Source organism: Mastigoproctus giganteus, chromosome 7 (genome assembly GCF_048544385.1).
Source record: "Mastigoproctus giganteus isolate SK-2022 chromosome 7, ASM4854438v1, whole genome shotgun sequence".
Classification (NCBI taxonomy): domain Eukaryota; kingdom Metazoa; phylum Arthropoda; class Arachnida; order Uropygi; family Thelyphonidae; genus Mastigoproctus; species Mastigoproctus giganteus.
This window is the reverse complement of record NC_143581.1, coordinates 199,467,636-199,481,777: the sequence shown is the minus strand read 5'-3', so window position 1 is coordinate 199,481,777 and position 14,142 is coordinate 199,467,636. Positions and strand designations below refer to the sequence as shown.

At 38.7% G+C, this 14,142-nt stretch overlaps 1 protein-coding gene across 2 annotated transcripts in view; it reads right to left on the bottom strand.

Moving 5' to 3' along the window:
* Positions 1–3,228, bottom strand: part of LOC150083551 (stomatin-like protein 1) — a 105,906-nt gene extending 102,678 nt beyond the window's left edge. For both annotated transcript variants that reach the window (XM_090378070.1, XM_090378069.1), the window contains exon 1: positions 2,935–3,228. The gene's annotated coding sequence lies outside the window, so the exon portion shown is untranslated. The remainder of the gene's footprint in view (positions 1–2,934) is intronic.
* Between the last annotated feature and the right edge of the window lie 10,914 nt (positions 3,229–14,142).

Here is a 14,142-nt window from a genome sequence, read left to right as displayed (position 1 = left end):
AGGTGGCAAAGCAACTGGATAGATCGCATCCACCCCAGGTGCTTTTCTTATGTTTAACTTCAACAATTTCTCCTCCACTTTGCTTTCAGTTATTACAAAATCATTAAGTATCCTGCTACAATTTGATAACCTTCCGCCATTTTCAAACCTTAATAATTCCTCATGTGTGAATGTAGATGCAAAATACCCATTCAGTTTGTTTGCTATCTGAGCAGGATCATCAACAGTCGAACCATCCATGTCAATTGGACCAATCAGATTCATCCCCTTCCTTTTAGAGTTTATATAAGTAAAGAAATCCTTGCTGTTTTTCTTAGCATCTTTTGCCAAGGATTTCTCGTAAATATGCCGTGTGTGTGTGTGTGTGTGTGTGTGTGTGTGTGTGTGTGTGTGTGTGTGTGTGTGTGTGTGTGTGTGTGTGTGTGTGTGTGTATACACACAGTGGGCCCCCAGTATCCGAGTATTCATTATCTGAGTTCCTGCAGTTACAAAGATTTGAAAATTGAAGAATTAAAGCATTTTTCCTTGAGAAAATTGACCAAGCACTTGAATATTATTTTAGAACGATCTTCTTCATAATCATGCAACAAATGTTAAGTGCAAAGTTAAAGACATAACTAAATGTTACAACACAATTTTATCTGAAAAAAATACGTTAAAAAAAAAACACAAACACGAACAACTCTGGATTCATTCGTTATTATTACAACTGAAAAATAGTGCAACTTCAATAAACTTTACTTAACCTTACATCGTGTAACATATTTTAATAAAAAATGTCTAATAAAATAATTTTCTCATTTTTCAGTTCCTTCTTCCATTTTTTACTATGTACAAGTAGCTCACATCTGGTGAGTATGGGCTTGGCACACCCAGGGTCCTGAGATGGATATCATTATACTTCTCTTTCTTGGCAATTCTCTTCTACTTCTCACTCACTCACTCACTCACTCACTCTCTCTCTCTCTCTCTCTCTCTCTCTGGGTACTTCAGAAATTTTTTTTTTTTTTTGGCTGGTGCAGCATAAGCCTCAGGCTTTCTTGTACTATATGGCTAATACTAATAATAAACATTACTATATAAAACAGAGGTTCCCAAAGATTCTTGGTTCACGGCACCCTTAGTGTCCTAGTAATTTTTTCACGGCATCCCAGGCCAAAAGAAATACTTAACACAGTGGTTTTCGACCATTTAATAATCTGATTGTGTGTGTGATATTTAAAAAATATATGTTATATGATAGTTATTATAATAATATAATTATAAACAAAATTAAAATTCATAATTAAATTCTATATACTTATATAATAATTTATTCTTTATATAGAGGTACTAAATAAACATCAATTATAGATCACCACAAAATTAAAAAGATACGGTACAATGGATACTGTACACCTTTTTATAATGAAATAAATATATAAATTTCAAAAATAATAATAATAATAAGTTTAAGTAACTTAATCCAAAATTACATGGCACCCCTGGAATGTTGTTGTGGCACCCTACTGTGCCACAGCACCCAGGTTGAAAACCACTGCTATATAATATCTACTCATCCTTCACAATGAGTTGCCATGTATTGTGCTACCTCGAATAAGTTAACGCTTCACTTGCAATACCAGGGTACCTACCCACCCACCGATGAAAAGCCAACTAGCTTTGAAACAGTGCCATCTGGGTGGTGGCGCCACCAAAAATAATTAACAATAGTCTTCTCTTTTGTTACTTATTCAAGTAGTGCAATACATGGGCAACTCGTTTTTCAGGATGAACACTATATTAGATACAGATGAAATGATGATTTTCACGCTACTATCATTGATTTTCTCTAAGAGTTGTCTATGGTGCATATACACCGATATTATATAGATATAGAATCTTAAAATAAGCCTAGCTGCATTCAGTTTTAATATCAAAATAAGCATTATGAAAATTTGTCCTTGTTTTAAGTGGAATTTTCTGGAACCAATTATTCTCAGATAACGAGGATCATCTGTATACACACACGGGTATACCCTCTGGAATTCGATTAGTAAGCCTGATATTCACAGTATACTCTCTGCTTTTCGTAACATTCATAGAGTATACCTTCTGTTAATTTTACAACAGCACTGGGTACACCTCCAGAGGAAGTGGCTTCTTTTGCTTGAATTCGTCACGAATTACTGGCGTAAACTAACATAACCTTTGTTCACTAGCCAAGAATGAAAGTCTTATTTAAAAAACCCACACTTCTTTTGCTTGAACCCATCCCGAATTTGGCCCTGCCTGCAACAAGCTGTACCCATAATCTGGAGTTCGGCCTATATCGGTGCAGCACACGCTAGAATGATTTGCAGTGAATGCATGAAATGACATTGCTGATAGCGAGTGTAAATGTTGCGAACTGAAGGGCACCGTTTTTGTTTTTTTGTTTTTGTTTTTTTAAATAGTTTTGTGTCATAAACAGTAAAATTTGCGAAAATCTGATTTTTTTTAAGTCATTTCATTAGATCACCTGTAATATTAACAACCTTCATTTCTAGCTGTTGTCAGACCCTTGGAAAAAAATGTATACTAGAAATGAAGGTTGTAATATTAACCTTCATTTCTAGTATACATTTTTTCCCAAGGGTCTGACAACAGCTACGAAAGGTTTATCATCCGGTCCCTGAGGTTGAGGAACATACAGGCAGTCGACTAGCCTTGTCGCCTCATTTTGCTGTTAGATAAGTTTCAGAACTCATTTATCATACATATTTATGATTACAATATTCTACAGCCTTATTTTTACGGTATTTATATAAATACTCTGTAGAATATTTACGTATATACCGTTTCTCCAACGCAAGCGCTAGGATTACAAATCCCGCAGCGTTTCCAATTTCTACTGCTATAATATAACAAATTTACCTAATATTTTAATAATTTGGAAGAAATAAAATTTCTTACCTATATATGCGTGTGTGGGAATATTATGTTAATTTACAAATGTCTACATGAAATTGCAGTTGATTGAATGAGTGGTTGTTTAAGGGTTTTGTGGCGCATCAGCATCTGAGGCTTATAGTTGCAGTACCAACTATTAATGTCTGAAACGAGTGATACCAACTGTAATTTTATCACAGACCTTGCCATAACAAGTGATTTTCATAAACCTGTCGGCAATTGGTAATTTTCGATACGCATACAACAGCAAACACGACAATGTCGCAATAACAAACTGTCATCTTGCGTCACCTCCACGGAGTAGTGTGTGAGTGACACAGTAGAATAAAATCTATCGACTTAGTCGATTGTAGGAATGAAAAACGAATGAATTCATTCGGTTCATTCAGTCGATCAAAATCAGCCAATCGAATGCTGTTACGTTTTGCTTCATTATTTAAAAATACACATAAACAAAAAATAATAATAAATCTTTTTAAATCAATAGCACCCCAAAGCGACCAGAGGAGTTCAGAGCTTCATTTTAAACTGTTTTTAGCAGCAAACATACAAGCAGGTTATGGTCCACTAATTTTTTTAAGGATCATAATTTAACAACAGTTAACATAGATAAAACAAATGGCCGATTTTGACATGCTCACATTACAATTTTATTACTGTACAATATTTTTGTTGTTGTAGGAGTTTAGGAGCATCAGAGACTAAGGCCATATTGCTCGAACTCAGATCTTTTCCACCCGGTGTGGCGAGGACGGTGATTATACCATCTGTGCTACCCACGAGGGCACAATACTGCGTATAATCGCGATCTTATAGGGCACTTATTCTCACTATAGCTTAGTTTTTTTTTCATTTTTATCTGTTTTTACTTAATATATATTAATTTTTTTTCTGAGGAAGGACGGTTACAGAATAATGTCACAAGTTTGCCTTTAGGTGGTTGATTGCTGGAACAAACTTCCATCTGTTGTTGTGGAAATTGCTAGCTCAAATAAATTCAAGGATGAACTAGACAAACTATTGAAGGGAATGGATAGGTGAAATGGAAAATGTTTTTTTTTTTTTTTTTTTATAAGCTTTCTTTCCATTTAGCATTGCTAATACCAATGCTAAATGGTAAATCAAATATTTAAAGTTTATTATTTTTAAAACCATCCCTTTTCATACAATATAATTTACGCATCACCCTGCCCGAGGGATGGTCCTTGAGTTCGGAGAAACTGGATGCAAGAATTAATGTTAGGAAAAAAGACAGAAAGGAGGAGTCTCCCCTGAGTGGATTAAATCCCTCCCTTTGTTGGGAAATGGGTCCTTCCAATCTGATGCTCAGGTGCGCGTTGCATATCTACCCCCCCCCCCCCAAACACTGGGGACTGCTGGTTTTTATATATTTTATTATATATATATATATACGTTACTGTAAATAAAAGCCGTGGAGCAACGAGATTGCGCAAAACCATCTACATTGTTTAACTGCTTTGTCAATAGCATTACTATCGATTGCTGCTTTAACCATCTTAGTAGTCAGTTAAAGCAGCAGTTGAAAATGAGTTATATTTGTTTTTCAAACCGAGTAAAACTGTCAAATAATAATTTTAATTTCTACAATATTTAATAACATGTCAGAGCAGGCAGAGTATGATTAAAAAAAAAGTATATTGTGTCTATAACCACATGAATTTTTTTTTGCCCTGTTTCGGAAATAAAATCGAAATTTTAGGGAGATGATACCATGTAATCCTTGCCCAACACCGACTAACTTGGTCATGATGTGGGAAAAAAAAAACAAAAAAAAACCAAAAATTCCTTGCGTCATTAATGGGATCCAACTCACGGTTGTTCTATACAGTGCAGAAATAAAGTGATTATAACTACTCTGCTAACTTATGGGACAGCAGAGTAGCTTCGGCATGCCATGTCTTCAAACCAGGTTACTTATAGACTGTTCACTGTAACATTGTGCATTCTCATGCTTAAACAGAAAAGGGTCTTCCCGATACCAGAGTATAGGCAGAGCGCTATTACCCAGAATAGCAATGTACCACCTTGTATTCCTAGTTCCAGAAACAACGATCAATGGTCCAAACCAAAAAGTCTCAAGAAAAACCTGAAAAAACCATAGCACCTCTGCCAAACCTCACATTTGGACCAAACCACTCTGATAAATAACGTTCTCTGGGCGTCCGCCACACCGAAATACGCCCAAGTCGTGAATAGCATTCTGTGATGTTTTGTCTGCGAATGTAACTTGTTTCATCAAAATCCCGATGCCATGCTGCAATTTATGTATTGCCATTGTACAAATGTTAGTCCCTGTGGCTCTCCTGAACTCCTAAATAACAGTAACTGATGAGGACTGATGGGATCTATGTACCCCACTTCAGAACGTCCCATGCTCTTCCTGGCATAATTACCAATAGAAAGTCAACAATGAGACTGCTAACATAGCATCTTGTGATGACTCGCCGTTGGAAGTCGCTAACCTCAACGTCTCGATCCATCTAGTCTTCCCGGTTGACCTGCGTACTTTTAGCGCGATCACAGTCGCTTTTATATCTATTCTTGTCGTGTGGATGGTGGGAATGGTTTATTTTTTTTTTCATACCGGTCTATAATTACATTTTTTATATTTATCGGTATGCTGGAAAACCCGAGTTTCCAGGAGAAGAAACCATGCAACCCTTGGCCCAGACCGACTATAAAAGTTTCTCGCGTCATAGTCGGGATTCGAATTCACATCTTTTCCACGCAGTGATTATATCCACCATGCTACGCCAGAGGAGTTGATAACAGTTCGCTTGCTCTGCTCCAGCTATCCGTTTTGCACAATACATTTCCACGACAATAGTCTCCAATAACGCCTACTTTCTATGGGAGCAGCGTCATCTCTCTTTGGTCACGCTGCTCTGATGACGCCGTGTAGAAAAGGTTGATGCAGCAATACTGGGTCTAACGTGGTGTTGGGAAACTGAGTGCTTGATGATTCCTCTGTTTTAATTCCTTTGTGATTTTGATATAATGGCTAAGTTGCTTTGTTAATAGCATTTTGTTGTCGCTTTATGATTTTAAATTTAATGTAACTAAGTACTTTTAATTTCATTTTAATTATTACAAGCTGTTGCTGATCGATTTTAGGAGCATCAGTGACGCCAATAGCATCCAATAACGCCTACTTTCTATGGGAGCAGCGTCATCTCTCTTTGGTCACGCTGCTCTGATGACGCCGTGTAGAAAAGGTTGATGCAGCAATACTGGGTCTAACGTGGTGTTGGGAAACTGAGTGCTTGATGATTCCTCTGTTTTAATTCCTTTGTGATTTTGATATAATGGCTAAGTTGCTTTGTTAATAGCATTTTGTTGTCGCTTTATGATTTTAAATTTAATGTAACTAAGTACTTTTAATTTCATTTTAATTATTACAAGCTGTTGCTGATCGATTTTAGGAGCATCAGTGAATAAGGCCATATTGCTTCGTATATACTGTCTGTCAATTGCGTGTGTTCTGTGGTCGATTTTCTGTTTGCTGGACGAAAAATTCGAATTTCCGCGAGGAAAAACCATACTACCCTCGCCTGAGACCGACTAATTCAGAACCCGTTGTGAAAAAGGCCAATGAAATTCCTCTTGTCATCAACGGGACTCGAAACAGGTCTTTTCCTGTGAGGAGAACGGCGATTCTACCAACTCTGCTACCCACGAGGGCGTTATTACAAGCATCGCTTAGCAACATAGCATTTTACACATGTAAAATTCTGTGTTGTTAATACATGTAAACTCCTTTTTTTCAAATCTCACTCTGAACGTGGAAGATCAAGTTCCTTCTTGATGATCTGCGTTCAGTACTTCCAGTTTAACTGTCCTTAGTAATTAAATGCATATTTTTTAAACTTTTCAACTCTTGTATTGATTGTCCTCAAATTTGGACAATCATGGAATAGAATATTCCACGTAGACAGAACGGATGAAAACCGTTCTGTCTACTTGGAAATAACGGATGAAAACCACCCCTTTTTTCCTCAATAGACGTCATACTTTTGGCAAGCACTTTCGGCTTAACCAGATAAACCGTTTCGATAAACTAAATCTTAATCCTACATGCTACTCGTGAACAATGATTCGTTGCTTTCAGCTGCCAGGCAGATTCACCTTCACAGATTAAAACTAAATTTAATATCACCCATTTTTAAATCCTACACCTTAAATACACTTTCTGATAATCATATTTTTTTTCTTTCATTAAACTGACGTTAGCTCTTAAATCTAGAAAATTCGGTTAGAACTTTTTGCAAACTTGTTTATTCTTTTTGACCTTACTACACCGGTTGACAAAATTAACAGAACAAAATGTTTCTCATGAATATTTTATTGTGAAGAATGTCGCCGAAGGCGAATATTTGATATTTTAAGCATCCTGGCATGCAAATTTCGAGTATCCAATAAAAATGTATCGACCATCTTACAGAGTCGTACATTATGCAAATAATTCGTGCCTATAAATCACGGGTTGCGATCACATCACTTCGTTCCCGGTTTTTTTTTTTTTTTTTTTTTTTGGCTTGCCCAGTGGGACAGCCATGTCTCTTGTACTGAGGTTAGCAAGTCAACGTCGTTTAGATGATTCTTTGAGTTAGTGAACCGATGGACGAATTGAAGCTGGGCAGTTGTATGCAGAGGTGGGACGTTGGCTTAATGTGTCACAGTGTTGTCCCGGCACTGTGGAAGCAGTTCAGGAGACAGGAACTATTACAAGAAGAGCTGGCCAAGGTCGTCAAAGAGAACAGACTGCTATCTGTCTCCAACAGCTAGACGGAACCCTACGACGTCCTGTCATCCACTGTCGATTGAGGTGCTGCAGCTATGGGTGAAAACATTTCCAAATGGATTGTGTTAAGAAGGTCCAATTCAAGTGTAATCTACGCAAGGAAGCCGGTGGTTTGTGTCCCATTAACCTTGTCTGCGCGAGTCGAACAGTGGCATCGCAACCGTCCTCCCCAGGTGGAAAAAGCCCGGGTTCGAATCCCATCAATGACGCGAGGAACATTAATGGGCTTTTGCTTTTTTTTTTTTTTTTTCACTCTGTGGCTGAGTTACTCGGTCTCAGGCGTAGATAGCAAGGTTTTTTTTTTTCAGAAACTGAGGATTTTTTGTCCAGCGAAACATACAAATCGACCAGAGAGCACACGCAATTTACAGACATAATACATAAATGGGTAATGTAAGAAATTACGGTGGCCTTAATACAATAATTTGAATCCCATTAACCCCAGGCCTTTTTTTTTCTGGGGATTGTCATCCTTTATTTTATTGGATCTTGGATATAACCTTTGATTTCTGATATTTATGTTAATTTTTAAAATTTTAATGAGGTTACTTGCTTTGTTTACTTTGAAAACCCCAAAGTATTGTTTGTTTACCTCAATATGTTGAAGTTAATCTTGTGTACAGTGTTAATTTTTTGTATAGTGGTTAAGATTTTCTCTCTTTTTCCTCTTTTTATTTAACAATTTTTGGCAACATTTCTGAATCTTCGGCTCGAATTTGTTCGGCTTTTGGCGTCCCTCTCTTCTGCGGCTGCTGCTGGTTGGTAGCCCCTGGTTTACAGTGGTGGGGGTGAACGTGTTCTTGAAACAAGGCGGAGTTGAACTAACGTTCCAAGTGCCTCCTTACACAAATACATACGTATGCTGAGTGTTCACTGAATTATGACAACCTACCTAATACTTCGTAGGTCCTCCTTTTGCCCTCAGTACAGCAGCTATCTGCGGTGGCATTGATTCAACAAGATATCGGAAGCGCTCGGCAGGTATGGTCAACCAAGCTGTGAGTAATGAGGCCAACAATGCAGGTATGGAGGTGATTGGTGTATCCAGACTCCTGATATGCCTTTCCATAGTGACCCACAAGTGCTCTATGGGACTGATATCGAGGGAGTTCGGATGTCAACCGATATCCTGGAAATCAGAACTGCATTCCTCAAACCATTCCTGCAAAACAAGTGCCCGATGGCTGGGGGGCCTTGGAAGACACCATCGCCATTCGGGAAAAAGTGTAACATAGCGGGGTGTACACAGTCAGCAAGCAGTTGACGATAGCGGAGACCACTGATACGTTGTTCCACATGCACCAGGGGTCCAAGTTCCTGCCATTGAAACATGCCCTACACCATACAACCGCCTCCACCGGCCTGCACTTTTGATACCATGCATGATGTATCAAGAGCCTCATGTTGTTGACACTAAATCCGTACATGACGATCCTCGGTGTGGAGTAAATAACGTAACTCATTGCAACAGCACACCTTCTTCCAGTCTTGTAACGTCCAACTTGCGTGCTCTTTGCACCAGGCGAGTCTTTTACGCTGATGAACCTTGGTTAGGAGAGGATGCCATAGGGGTCGTCTGCTGGTATAGCCTATATGTGCGACACATGATCATGCCAGATATTTTTCCAGGTTGGCCCATGTTGTATTGGGTAGTCAACTCTTCAACAGTGCTGCGCCTGTACGAGTCGTCGCACCCGGCACTCATCTCTAACGTCAACCTTTCGCTGACCTTTGCAGTTTTGCCGTCGGGTCGTTGTTTGACCATTTTGACGCCAGTCCTGCTACACTTTAACTACGGCGGCTCTCGAACTCCCCACCAGTTCAGCCGCTTGGAAAATCGAGGCACCAGCTCGTCGAGTACCCACAATCTGCCCTTTATCAAAGTCCGATAAATCCTTCCTTTTACCCATCACGCTCGGAATTTTACTACCTACTGAACCACTGACACCTTATCTATGCTACGTAGGTCGACTAACTCCGCACTCTCGTACCTCACGTGCGTGGTCAACGGGTCGCATTCAGTTTTCATAGAGGTGGTCATAATTCACTGATCACTCAGTGTATATCCCATTAACCCCAAACCACTGCAGAGCTCATTGAAACTGGTGCCATGAACGTATGACTTGGAATCCTGAGTCCCATTTTAGACAACAAGTAGATTCTAGACATTATTTCAACTGAAGACAATGATTAATGCAGTACTGTCCGTCCAACATCAGAGAAAGGGACACTTATGTTGGAAGCAGTGTTCTCGTGTGGGGCGGAATAATGATCAACGGCCACACCCCTCTTCTTTTAATAGGAATACCATACGTAACTGCACAATAAAAATGATATTAGGGTCACCCGTAAATGGTTTCATCTACCCATATATTTATTTTGTCTGTAAATTGCGTGTGCTCTCTAGTCGATTTGCCTGTTTTGCTGGACGAAAAAACCTTGCTATCTACTCCTGAGACCAATTAACTCTGCCACGGAGTAAAAAAGCCCATTAAAGTTTCTCGCATCATCGATGGGACTCGAACTCAGGCCTTTTCCACCCGGTGTCGGGAGGATGGTGACGATACCACTGTGTTACCTATGCAACCGCCATGGCCATCAGGATCACCAAACTTAAATCCGATCGAACATGTATGGGCGCCCAAGAGCGTCCCACATTGACGCCGACGGCTCTTCGGTCACTTGGTGAACTAAGGTCTGTGCTGGTGGAAGGTTGGGATTTGTTTCCCCAGAATCTTATAGATACCCTTATATCGAGCATGGATCATCGCTGTCAGGCCTGTTTAGCCGTTGGAAGGGATCATATGCCATACTGATGTCATGTGACCATATTTTCGAGCACCTTGTATCGACTTCTGTAATGTGATCTTTTTAGTAATTCTTATGCAACCCCAATAAATGCCCCTTATATATCTGTCTGCTGTTTCTCGCTGTCTCCCCATTTCATTGTTATTCTATGGTACACCACTATACCAAATTTTGTCCTGCTTCATCGCAAACTACGCGAGTTACACCTCGTTTTCTTCATGTTCGGTTCATTTTTGAGCAATGTATATATTCCATATTCGCTCTACTTGATTTTGCTCAATAAATGGATCTGGTGTAAAATCGCTGCCAAATATCATCCTTTTTTACTTTAGACTTTTTCTTATAGAAGTATTTTATTTTATTTTCATACAATTAGCATTATTGTAACAGTTACCATTATTATTATCAAATTGTAAATTGACATAGAAACATATCAGCTCGGTCGAAATTTTGATGGTTCATGTTCCAGTCTGATCAGCTTCTGCACGAATTTTTACATGTACTAATGTCGACTTTAATAATGGTCTCTTTATAGTTTAGCATTTTCAACTCATTTTTGAACCAGAAACGAAATCATTAATAATTTATTGGAAAATATGAAAAATCTTTTGACTCATTAAAAGCTTTTGGTAAAGGCCAATTCTCTTACACCGAGGCAGCGTTTACCTTTTCTTCATATAAATCTGTGTCCTCCATCCTTTTCATTCTTTATGTATAAAGAAGATGAAAGATAACTGCAGTTACAAGTTTTTTTTAAACTCTTTTAAAGATTTAAACGCTCGTATGTCAATCAAGCCACCATTCAGATGCCTGCTCTCCCAACACCGTATCATATAGAACTTAAAATGCTCATTGATAGGGGAGTCTCTAGTAGGGGGGGAAAGGGACTATTTCCACACTTATGTTCAAAATAATGTGTATTTTTTACTACTATATGATGATTAAAATGTAATCATTCCCTGGAACACTGCTTTAGTCCCCATCTTTCAGAAAGTTATAGAGCTGCCACTGCTCCTTGTGACAATAATCCTTTGTTTGCAAAAAACATTCAAAATTTGGCCTAACCGGAAGTGCTTTTTCATTTCATAAGGTGAGATAATAAAGAATTTTATTATCTCACCTTATGATATTCTTAAATCAATAAATTCTTAATTGATTTAAGAATTTTACATATAATACCACTAAGTTATTTCAATAAAATATACTTTTCTATTTGATAAATTTTAAATAAAATTTATTGGTAAGCCAGGATTATTTTTCAACTACGTCCCACCCTTGTAAATTAAGTTCATCGCCCCTGTCATTTTTGCATAAGGGTTGGCACAAGCTCTGTAAAGTTCTGGAATGTTGACTGTAGCCTGTACTATCAACCATCACGCTGTTGTTTGTAATGGGGTTTTAAGAGCATCAGCGACTAAGGCCATATTGTTCCGTGTATACTGTCTGTAAATTGCATGTGTTCTGTGGTCGAATTTCTGTTTGATGGACGAAAAACCATGCTACTTCGCCTGAGACCAAACCATCATGTTAAGAAGACCCCATGCATGCTGTATTGGACTCAGGTTTGGTTGGCGACCCAAATTAACTCAATATAATTAAAACAGTTATGGCTCTGAATTCCTTATTCTGTCCTCGTGCCGAGGATTGGGTTCAGAAAATTTCCCTTTGAAATAACAGTCCCATTGGAAACTGTATAGAATGAAGTTAGCCAACACAATTTTAGTTTGTCTACACAATTAGTAATCAATTTATTAGGTGTGCCTATCCTTTTCATGAAATGAAATGCGCTTTCAATAACAGCATCACGTCGGTTTGAGATCTGAGAATTCGGCTGGCCATTCCATATAGACACTAACTGTAGGTTCACTATGGGAGCTCTGAGAAGACATGTATCGTATTAATGCCCATTAAAAGAAAGCCTGGACCAAGTGCACCAACGATTAAGGAACGTAAGGACCAATGAGCAAGTAGCCCTGATATCCAAGGTATAATATGCATCTAAACCGTATGTGCTCTGTGTCAATTTGCTCGATTTCTTGACTTAAAAATCCGAGTTTCAGGGCGAAACAACCATGCTACTCTAGCCCAAGATTGACTAATTCGTCCATTGCGAATCCATCAAAGTTCTTCCTCTAACTTCACTGGCTACAAAAGGACTATAATTTTTTATTATTATTTTATTTTATTCGTTTTTTTTTTTTTTTAAGGATGTCGATTTGGCCTCGTGGATAGCAAAGTGGTTATAATCAGTCTTTCCCTTGCTGACTGGAAAAGATCCAGGTTCGAATACCGTTAATGATACCAGGAACTTTTATGGGCGTTTTTTTTTTTTTTTTTTGCTCTGGTGCTGAATTATTTGGTCTCAAGCAAGGATAACAAATTTTCCCCCACTGGAAACTCGGTGTTTTGTCCAACAAAACAAACAAACTCCCCACCGAATACCCCAATTTACGGAAATAATACACATCGGTGGATGAGGTTGTTCTCTTTGGCCCTAAATGAAAATTTTTAAGGATCCCCCTCTCTCATGAGGCAATATTTACGAGGCTGATTAATGAGATTGTTTTATCTACTTCCTCATTTCCATGTTGCAACAAAACGTACGAGACTTTGTTTGAGAACGTCACACAGAAATGCATTTTATACAGATTACAAATATGTTATTTGGTTCTGTTTTTATTTGTATTGAAGCGAATGCGGCCTGTTATTATTATTATTATTATTATTATTATTATTATTATTATTATTATTATTAGTGCAAGGAAGCCTGAGGCTAATGCTGCACCAGCAAAAAAAAAAAAAAAAAAAACCCTCCGAGAGTTACCCTGACACAGAGAGAGAGAGAAATAGAAGGAAATCATCAAGAAAGAGAAGAATGATGATATCCAGCTCAAGACCCTGGGTGTGCCAAGCTCATACTCACCAGATGTGAGCCCCTGGGGTCATGTGGAGACGTACTGGATCTTAGATTGTTGTTGTTGTTGTGAGAACAAGATTTTTAGGAACATCAGCCATTAAGGCCACATTGCTCCGTGTATAGTGTCTGTAAATTGCATGTGTTCTGTGGTCGATTTTCTGTTTGCAGACGAAAAACCCGAGTTTCCGGGAGAAAAAATCCACGCTACACTCGCTTGAGACCGACTAACCCAACCACGTTTTGAAAAAGGCCAATAAAAATTCCTCTCGTCATCGACCGGAATCGAACTTAGGCCTTTTCCACCATTTTACTGGGGAGGACAGTGACTCTAAATTCCATGAGGGCATGTCTTACGATGGGGCGAAACCTGATAGTTAGATCAACACCTTCCTGATTCGTGGTAGCCAAATGGACGCATTTAGTCCTTCAGGATGGACTAAATGCGGCAGTGTTTATTGCCAAACTATCAGGAAGAAACAACCCCGACTGGGCGCAGTCCCCTGGTGGACCCGGGACATTGCCATGCTCCGGCGACAAATGAACAAGAGTAGGAAGGACTTCCAGAGGGCCCGAAGAACATGGCCAGCAAATGAGGTTGAAGCCCTGAGGCAAATATATAGACAAATAAGAAACCGGTACACTGACGCCATAAAGACAAGTAAAA